This window comes from Durio zibethinus, unplaced genomic scaffold (genome assembly GCF_047325235.1).
Source record: "Durio zibethinus cultivar Kanyao isolate XHJ-2024 unplaced genomic scaffold, ASM4732523v1 HiC_scaffold_387, whole genome shotgun sequence".
NCBI classification, from domain to species: Eukaryota; Viridiplantae; Streptophyta; class Magnoliopsida; order Malvales; family Malvaceae; genus Durio; species Durio zibethinus.
Genome location: NW_028323010.1, coordinates 1,475,001 through 1,485,000, shown reverse-complemented (window position 1 = coordinate 1,485,000; position 10,000 = coordinate 1,475,001).

The window sequence follows — 10,000 nt, the reverse complement described above, 5'->3', positions numbered from 1 at the left end:
ATGGTGGTCGAGGCAAGAGCCCGCACCAAGGGCCAGCGTGTGCCCATGGTGCTCGAGGCAACCGTCCGCACCAGGGCCCAGCGTGTGCCGATGGTGGTCGAGGCAACCGCCCGCACCAGGGCCCAGCGTGTGCCGATGGTGCTCGAGGCAACCGCCCGCACCAAGGGCCGGCTTGTGCCGATGGTGTTCGAGGCAACCGCCCGCACCAGGGCCCAGCGTGTGCCGATGGTGGTCGAGGCAACCGCCAGCACCAGGGCCCAGCGTGTGCCGATGGTGGTCGAGGCAACCGCCCGCACCAGGGCCCAGCGTGTGCCGATGGTGGTCGAGGCAACCGCCCGCACCAAGGCCGAGCGTGTGCCGATGGTGGTCGAGGCAAGCGCCCGTGTCACGGGCTCCGACCTTAGACTCAGAATCCGTGCGGCCTTAGGCTTGGAATCTCGTCCTTGATGCCTAAGTCAGCCTAAAACACAAGCGTGCGGGCACTAGAACAAAGGGAAGGGCTGATTACGCAAGTTAAAGAGAAACAGGACAGAAAAACAGAATTCTGGAAATGCTCTTGTATTCACTGAAACAGAAGTGTTTGATGGTGTACAAATGAGGGTGGAGCAGCCCTCTATTTATAGTTGAGGCTCCAGCTACAACTTAATGGCAAATCCCTAAAATAAAGGCTACAATCATGGGATTACATTTAATCAAGATGCTGGTTCCTGATTTTCAGGGTCAACCAAATCTGCCAGGATGCTGATGCTGATCCTGCCTGGTTCCAGAAGCTTCCCTTGCGTATCCAGCACCTCGGGCCCTTCTGGATGTGGTGCGGGCAGCCCAAATGCCAGGCCTTGGTCTCATGAGTTGGCCTGCAAGATGGGCGGGCGTTTGGAGCTCGTTTGATAGGCTTTGCGCACTGATACCCGCCAGCACGCCTGGTCTGCGGGCCGTAGCTGCTGGCTCGCCTGCTGGTCTGGCTGATGTGCCTGGCGCGCCCGCCCAGGGCGTGACATTCTCCCCCACCTGATTGCGCAACGCCCTCGTTGCGTCTTCTGCATGGTACTGCCTGATCTGGTCCCCGAACTGCCATAAGTCCTCTGCTGGTTCCCAGCTCGCCTCACTGTCTGGAAGTCCCTTCCAGCGCACCAAGTACTCATGTCTTGGTTGATAGTTCTTCCGTCTCACTTCCCGGTCAGCCATAATGCTGTGGACCTCCTTCTCATATGAGGCCCTTGCTCCCAACGGTGCACGCTTTGACTCTGCCCGTCCTGGATCTCCCTCATCCTCATGGAACGGCTTGAGCATGCTCACATGGAACACCGGGTGTACCCTCGGCTTGGGTGGCATATCCAGCTTGTAGGCAACCTTGCCTACTCTCTTGACTACTCGGAAAGGTCCCTCATACCTCCGGACTAGGCCTTTGTGCAGCCCCCTGTGGCGCACAATGGGATGCAGCTTCACCAACACCAAGTCTCCAACCTGGAACTGCACGTCCCGCCTCTTCTGGTCTGCCCACTTCTTCGACCTCTTGGCCGCCTTGTGTAGACAAACTCTGGCCAAGTCAGCTTGCTCCTGCCATGCCTTGGCAAACTTGTATGCTGCTGGATTCGGCCCTGTATAACCTGCAGCAATCGAACCGGGTGTTAGTGGTTGTTGCCCTGTCACAACCTCAAATGGGCTCTGGTTCGTTGCCTCGCTCCTTTGCAAGTTGTAGGAAAACTGCGCAATATCCAGTAGCTTTGGCCAGTCCCTTTGTGTGGCACTCACATAGTGCCTGAGGTAGACCTCCAGTAGTCCATTCACACGTTCTGTCTGCCCATCGGTCTGCGGATGCATGCTGGTGGAAAAGTTCAAGTCTGACCCCAACAGCTTGAACAACTCAGTCCAGAACCTGCCCGTGAAACGCCCGTCCCGATCACTAACAATGGTCCTCGGCACTCCCCAGTACTTCACCATGTTCTTCAGGAACAATCGAGCTGCCTCCTCGGCTGGGCACTCCTTGGTTGCTGGAATGAAGATTCCATATTTGGAAAACCTGTCCACCACTACCATGATGCTTCCAAACCCCTCTGTCTTGGGTAGACCGACTATAAAGTCCAGAGAAACACTCTCCCATGGTCGCTCTGGCACTGGCAATGGCTCCAAGAGACCCCCTGGTTTCTTGAGCTCCACCTTGTCCTGTTGGCACACAAGACAAGTCTTCACATAGGCCTCCACATCGTCCCTCATGTGCGGCCAGTAGTACCGGTCCTCGATCAGCGCCAAGGTGCGGCTCACTCCTGGGTGTCCAGCCCACCTTGAATCATGACACTCTTGCAAAACTTCCTTGCGGAGCTTCCCGTGCTGCGGCACAAACAGTCTACTGCCCCTGGTGTACAGCAACCCATCCTGCAACCAAAACCGCCTAGTCTTACCTTGCTGGGCGTACTCCATCAGAGCCTTGGCTGTAGGATCATGCGCAAGTCCCTCCTTGATGCGCGGCACCAGTGACCCCTCTGGTTGGCTAATGGCAGCAAGGTTAGCCTTCCTGCTCAGGGCGTCTGCCACTAGGTTCGCCCGTCCTGGCTTGTACTCCATCTGGAAATCAAATTCTGCAAGAAAATCTTGCCATCTCGCCTGCTTGGGGGACAGCTTCTTCTGCGTCTGGAAGTAGCTGGTCGCCACATTGTCCGTTCTCACCACGAACCTCGACCCCAACAGGTAATGGCGCCAAGTGCGCAAGCAGTGCACCACTGCAGTCATCTCCTTCTCTTGGACCGTGTACTTGCGTTCAGTCTCGTTCAGCTTCCTGCTTTCAAACGCGACTGGACGTCCCTCTTGCATCAGCACGCCCCCTATGGCAAAGTCTGATGCATCCGTATGCACCTCATACGGCTTGGCATGGTCTGGCAAGGCCAAGACTGGCTCCTCGGTCACAGCCCGCTTCAACCTGTCAAAGGCTTCCTGGCACCCTGCGCTCCACTCCCATGCTCTCCCTTTCTTGAGCAAGTCAGTCAATGGCGTGGCTATTGCTGAGTGACCCTTGATGAAGCGCCTGTAGTAGTTAACCAGCCCAAGGAACGATCTCAACTCAGTGACCTTGGCTGGCGGTTGCCACTCCAGGATGGCATCTATCTTGCCTTCATCCATGCGTATCCTGCCACCTCCCACTATGTGGCCAAGGAATGGGATCTCCTGCTGGGCGAATGAGCACTTCTCCCTCTTGACAAACAGCTTGTGCGCCCGCAACACCTCGAACACCTGTCTCAAGTGGTCTACATGCTCTTCCAAAGTCTGGCTGTAGATCACAATGTCATCCAAATAAACCACAACAAACCGATCAAGGAATGACTGAAGTACCTTATTCATAAGGGTGCAGAATGTTGCTGGGGCATTCGTGAGTCCGAAAGGCATCACCAAGAACTCATACGAACCATACCGCGTGACACATGCTGTCTTTTGCTCATCTCCCTCCGCGATCCTGACTTGATAATAGCCTGACCTCAAATCCAGCTTGGTGAACCACCTTGCGCTCCCAAGTTGATCGAACAAGTCCGCAATGAGTGGGATGGGGTACTTGTTCTTAATGGTCAGCTTGTTCAAAGCCCGGTAGTCTATGCACAGCCGCAACGACCCATCATGCTTGCGCTGGAATAGAACCGGTGCACCATAGGGTGCTTTCGATGGCCTGATGAAGCCAGCATCAACTAACTCCTTGAGCTGCTTCCTCAACTCCTCCAACTCTGGTGGAGACATTCGATAAGGGGCTCTGGCTGGTGGCTTGGCCTCGGACACCAGCTCGATCTTGTGGTCCACCTCCCTCTTAGGTGGTAGCTTGCTAGGCAGCTTTGCGGGCATCACATCACTAAAGGTCTTCAGCACCTTTAGCACCTCCAAGGGTGACTCGGTCTCCTTCTCCCTTGGCTCATCATATTTCAGGGCTGCCAAGAAGGTGTCTTCTTGTCTGCTTACCGCCTTGGCAAATTGGATGGCTGACACCACCCGTGACCCAACTCCAGACCCTCTCCTCAATGGTACTAGGCATTGGCACCGTGCATCCAAGATGCAAACACAATCGGCAAAAGGCACAAGGAGGGCGTTAATCCGAACAAGGAAATCCAACCCAATCACAAACTCATAGTCGTCAAGGGGTATTACCTCAATGGTCTCCTTGCCTTTCCAATCTCCAAGCTGTAACTCCACTCCCCGTGCTACTCCAATGGCTGGAACTTCCTTGGAGTTCACTGTCTTAATGGTACCAGTCCCTTTCTGCACCTTTAGTCCGAGCTTCCGGGCTCCATCACCTAAAATAAAAAGATGTGAGGCACCTGTGTCCACCAGTGCACTCACCTTCTGACCCGCAACCATCAGATCCGCAAACATCAAGCCTTTTGGCTTGCGGCTCCCCTTACTCTGGACAGCATTGAGCACCAACGACCCAAGCTTTGCTGCCCCTGACTCTGGCTCCTCGTCAGACTCCCTGTCTACAGCAGCCAGCTTGCCCTTCTGCGGGCAATTGCGCGCTATGTGGCTCCCTCCACATAGGTAGCATGCTAGTGGCTCTCGGTCCCCCTTTGCTTTCCACTTGCCTGTTGATGGCTTCCTCTCGCCATCCTTGGTTGAACGGTCTCGGTCTCCATCCTTGGACTCCCGGTCACGGTCCTTCCCATTGGACTGCTTCTTCCGGTCCCTATCGTCCCTGCCCTTACCCTTGGGCTTGGTAGACTCGAACTTGTTCAGAGGCTTGAACTCTATCAACGCCTCGGCAGTGGTCATGGCTTTAGCCAAGTCATGAACTCCCCTCCTTTGTAGCTCATGCTTCACCCACGGCTTCAGCCCATCCATGAAAGCAAAGAATGCGTCCTTCTCGCCTAGATCCGAGATCTGTAGCATCAGTTTAGAGAATTTTTGAACATACTCTCTTATGTTCCCTTGCTGGCTCAACCTGCGCAACTTTGCCCGTGCCTCATCATCGGCATACTCCGGGTAAAATTGTTCTCTGAACTCTTTTTGGAACTCTGCCCAGGTTCCAATCTTGGCGTTCCCACGCCTGACATCATCACACCTGCGCCTCCACCACAATAAGGCTACATCAGTGAGATACATAGCAGCGGTGCTTACCTTTATCGCCTCGTCTTGCATGCCCATGGCCTGGAAGTACTGCTCCATACCCCAAAGGTAGTTGTCTACTTCTTTGGCCGCCCTAGTCCCCTTAAACTCCTTAGGCTTGGGGACATCCAATCTGGATCTGGACACTCCAGCAAACATGCCATTCCCAATGGCAGTCTTGCAAGTCACGAGCTCACTGGTAAGCTCCTCCATCCGCTGGCGCATGGCCTCCATGCCATGGCGCATGGCCTCCATGCCATGGCGCATGGCCTCCATGCCATCTCGCAAAGTCAGAACTTCCGCCTCCAAGGATTCATTCTTTTGGGTGATCGCATCCAGGCCATTGTTGAGAGCAGCTGCTAGCTCACTTTGGATCTCCTCCCCCATGGAGTCTAGCGATGCAATGTGAGTTTCTACTTCCTCCAGCTTCTCCCCCATGTCGCCTATGGTCACCTCCACCTTGGCCAGCCTACCGTCCATGGTAGACCAGATATCTCTAGAACAAGCTTTCTTGCCTCTTCCTCGCCCATGCTCCTGGGCCTCTGGTTGTTGGCTAGCAACGTCGCTTTGGGATGCCATCTCCTCAATCACGATCTAACCTGCACAACACAAACACGCAGAATCGAACTCGCTCTGATACCAACTGTCACGGGCTCCGACCTTAGACTCAGAATCCGTGCGGCCTTAGGCTTGGAATCTCGTCCTTGATGCCTAAGTCAGCCTAAAACACAAGCGTGCGGGCACTAGAACAAAGGGAAGGGCTGATTACGCAAGTTAAAGAGAAACAGGACAGAAAAACAGAATTCTGGAAATGCTCTTGTATTCACTGAAACAGAAGTGTTTGATGGTGTACAAATGAGGGTGGAGCAGCCCTCTATTTATAGTTGAGGCTCCAGCTACAACTTAATGGCAAATCCCTAAAATAAAGGCTACAATCATGGGATTACATTTAATCAAGATGCTGGTTCCTGATTTTCAGGGTCAACCAAATCTGCCAGGATGCTGATGCTGATCCTGCCTGGTTCCAGAAGCTTCCCTTGCGTATCCAGCACCTCGGGCCCTTCTGGATGTGGTGCGGGCAGCCCAAATGCCAGGCCTTGGTCTCATGAGTTGGCCTGCAAGATGGGCGGGCGTTTGGAGCTCGTTTGATAGGCTTTGCGCACTGATACCCGCCAGCACGCCTGGTCTGCGGGCCGTAGCTGCTGGCTCGCCTGCTGGTCTGGCTGATGTGCCTGGCGCGCCCGCCCAGGGCGTGACACCCGCACCAGGGCCCAGCGTGTGCCGATGGTGGTCGAGGCAAGCGCCCTCACCAAGGCCGAGCGTGTGCCGATGGTGGTCGAGGCAACCGCCCGCACCAGGGCCCAGAGTGTGCCGATGGTGGTCGAGGCAAGCGCCCGCACCAAGGCCGAGCGTGTGCCGATGGTGGTCGAGGCAAGCGCCCGCACCAGGGCCCAGCGTGTGCCGATGGTGCTCGAGGCAAGCGCCCTCACCAAGGCCGAGCGTGTGCCGATGGTGGTCGAGGCAACCGGCCGCACCAAGGGCCGGCGTGTGCCGATGGTGTTCGAGGCAACCGCCCGCACCAGGGCCCAGCGTGTGCCGATGGTGGTCGAGCCAGGAGCCCGCACCAAGGGCCGGCTTGTGCCGATGGTGTTCGGGGCAAGCGCCCGCACCAGGGCCCAGCGTGTGCCGATGGTGCTGGGGGCAAGCGCCCGCCCCAGGGCCCAGCGTGTGCCGATGGTTATCGGGGCAACCGGCCTCACCAGGGCCCAGGGTCTGCCGATGGTGCTCGAGGCAACCGCCCGCACCAAGGCTCAGCATGTGCCGATTGTGATCGAGGCAACAACCCACACCAGGGCCCAGCTTGTGCCGATGGCGGTCGAGGCAAGTGCCCGTACCGAAGGGCAGCCTATGCCGATGATGGTCGATGCATGTGCCATCACCATGCGTCATCATGTGCCATTGATGGTCGAGGCCTTGGCCGAAGTTCGATTTTGAGCCACGGTGCCCATGCTTGGCTCCAGCATGTGCTGGTGCCGCATTTTTTTCACTCGGGACAGCATCGCCGGAGCATCGTCGGAGTACCGCCGGAGAACCTGACCGGCGGCATTGGGGTTCCGGCGATTGGGAGGGGGGCCGGGGGGGTGTGCGCACATGATGTGCGATGGGTGCTGGTACTTGGCCTTGTGTTGGCCCCCTATCCCTCATCAAACCTCTGAGAATTCACACCCCCTTAAAGAGCATTTGAGATTTTACAGGTTTGCTACCAGTAGCCGTTAAAGTGTCTGAAATGGGGACACTTTTTTCAAACGGTCACAAAATCTTCTCTACTTCGAGTTTTTAGCTGAATTTTTTTGTGCATGCCAAAAAAAATAGAAGGATCATGCCTACAAAATTTGGGGCCAAAAATCCTTATAAAAAAATTTTAAAAAATCCCGAACCGCAAAAAGTTTCGAAAATCGTGAAAAATAGAAAACGAGTCATCTTCCAACGAAACTTCACGTGAAGGCTTAGGTGACCATTGTATGAATTTACAAGCCATAAAAATGGCATTGGCACGGCAGAAATTTGAAGATGTGCCTAAACCCACCAGGGCCCAGCGTGTGCCGATGGTGCTCGAGGCAACCGCCCGCACCAGGGCCCAGCGTGTGCCGATGGTGCTCGAGGCAAGCGCCCGCACCAGGGCCCAGCGTGTGCCGATGGTGGTCGAGGCAACCGCCCGCACCAGGGCCGATAGTGTGCCGATGGTGCTCGAGGCAACCTGTCGCACCAGGGCCCAGCGTGTGCCGTTGGTGATCGAGGCAACCTGCCGCACCAGGGCCCAGCGTGTGCCGATGGTGGTCGAGGCAAGCGCCCGCACCAGCGCCCAGCGTGTGCCGATGGTGCTCGAGGCAACCGACCGCACCAGGGCCCAGCGTGTGCCGATGGTGCTCGAGGCAACCTGCCGCACCAGGGCCCAGCGTGTGCCGATGGTGCTCGAGGCAACCTGCCGCACCAGGGCCCAGCGTGTGCCGATGGTGGTCGAGGCAAGCGCCCGCACCAGGGCCCAGCGTGTGCCGATGGTGGTCGAGGCAAGCGCCCGCACCAGGGCCCAGCGTGTGCCGATGGTGGTCGAGGCAACCGCCCGCACCAGGGCCCAGCGTGTGCCGATGGTGCTCGAGGCAACCTGCCGCACCAGGGCCGAGCGTGTGCCGATGGTGGTCGAGGCAAGCGCCCGCACCAGGGCCCAGCGTGTGCCGATGGTGGTCGAGGCAACCTGCCGCACCAGGGCCCAGCGTGTGCCGATGGTGCTCGAGGCAACCGACCGCACCAGGGCCGAGCGTGTGCCGATGGTGCTCGAGGCAAGCGCCCGCACCAGGGCCCAGCGTGTGCCGATGGTGGTCGAGGCAAGCGCCCGCACCAGGGCCCAGCGTGTGCCGATGGTGGTCGAGGCAAGCGCCCGCACCATGGCCCAGCGTGTGCCGATGGTGGTCGAGGCAACCGCCCGCACCAGGGCCCAGCGTGTGCCGATGGTGCTCGAGGCAAGCGCCCGCACCAGGGCCCAGCGTGTGCCGATGGTGGTCGAGGCAACCTGCCGCACCAGGGCCCAGCGTGTGCCGATGGTGGTCGAGGCAACCTGCCGCACCAGGGCCCAGCGTGTGCCGATGGTGCTCGAGGCAAGCGCCCGCACCAGGGCCCAGCGTGTGCCGATGGTGGTCGAGGCAACCGACCGCACCAGGGCCGAGCGTGTGCCGATGGTGGTCGAGGCAAGCGCCCGTACCAGGGCCCAGCGTGTGCCGATGGTGCTCGAGGCAACCGCCCGCACAAGGGCCCAGCGTGTGCCGATGGTGCTCGAGGCAACCGACCGCACCAGGGCCCAGCGTGTGCCGATGGTGCTCGAGGCAACCGACCGCACCAGGGCCCAGCGTGTGCCGATGGTGCTCGAGGCAACCGACCGCACCAGGGCCCAACGTGTGCCGATGGTGCTCGAGGCAACCGACCGCACCAGGGCCCAGCGTGTGCCGATGGTGGTCGAGGCAACCGCCCGCACCAGGGCCCAGCGTGTGCCGATGGTGGTCGAGGCAACCGCCCGCACCAGGGCCCAGCGTGTGCCGATGGTGATCGAGGCAACCGACCGCACCAGGGCCCAGCGTGTGCCGATGGTGCTCGAGGCAACCTGCCGCACCAGGGCCCAGCGTGTGCCGATGGTGGTCGAGGGAACCTGCCGCACCAGGGCCCAGCGTGTGCCGATGGTGGTCGAGGCAACCGCCCGCACCAGGGCCCAGCGTGTGCCGATGGTGGTCGAGGCAACCGACCGCACCAGGGCCCAGCGTGTGCCGATGGTGCTCGAGGCAACCTGCCGCACCAGGGCCCAGCGTGTGCCGATGGTGGTCGAGGCAAGCGCCCGCACCAGGGCCCAGCGTGTGCCGATGGTGGTCGAGGCAACCTGCCGCACCAGGGCCCAGCGTGTGCCGATGGTGCTCGAGGCAACCGACCGCACCAGGGCCGAGCGTGTGCCGATGGTGGTCGAGGCAAGCGCCCGCACCAGGGCCCAGCGTGTGCCGATGGTGGTCGAGGCAACCGCCCGCACCAGGGCCCAGCGTGTGCCGATGGTGGTCGAGGCAACCGCTCGCACCAGGGCCCAGCGTGTGCCGATGGTGGTATAGGCAACCTGCCGCACCAGGGCCCAGCGTGTGCCGATGGTGCTCGAGGCAACCGACCGCACCAGGGCGGAGCGTGTGCCGATGGTGGTCGAGGCAAGCGCCCGCACCAGGGCCCAGCGTGTGCCGATGGTGCTCGAGGCAACCGACCGCACCAGGGCCGAGCGTGTGCCGATGGTGCTCGAGGCAAGCTGCCGCACCAGGGCCCAGCGTGTGCCGATGGTGGTCGAGGCAACCGCCCGCACCAGGGCCGAGCGTGTGCCGATGGTGATCGAGGCAACCGACCGCAC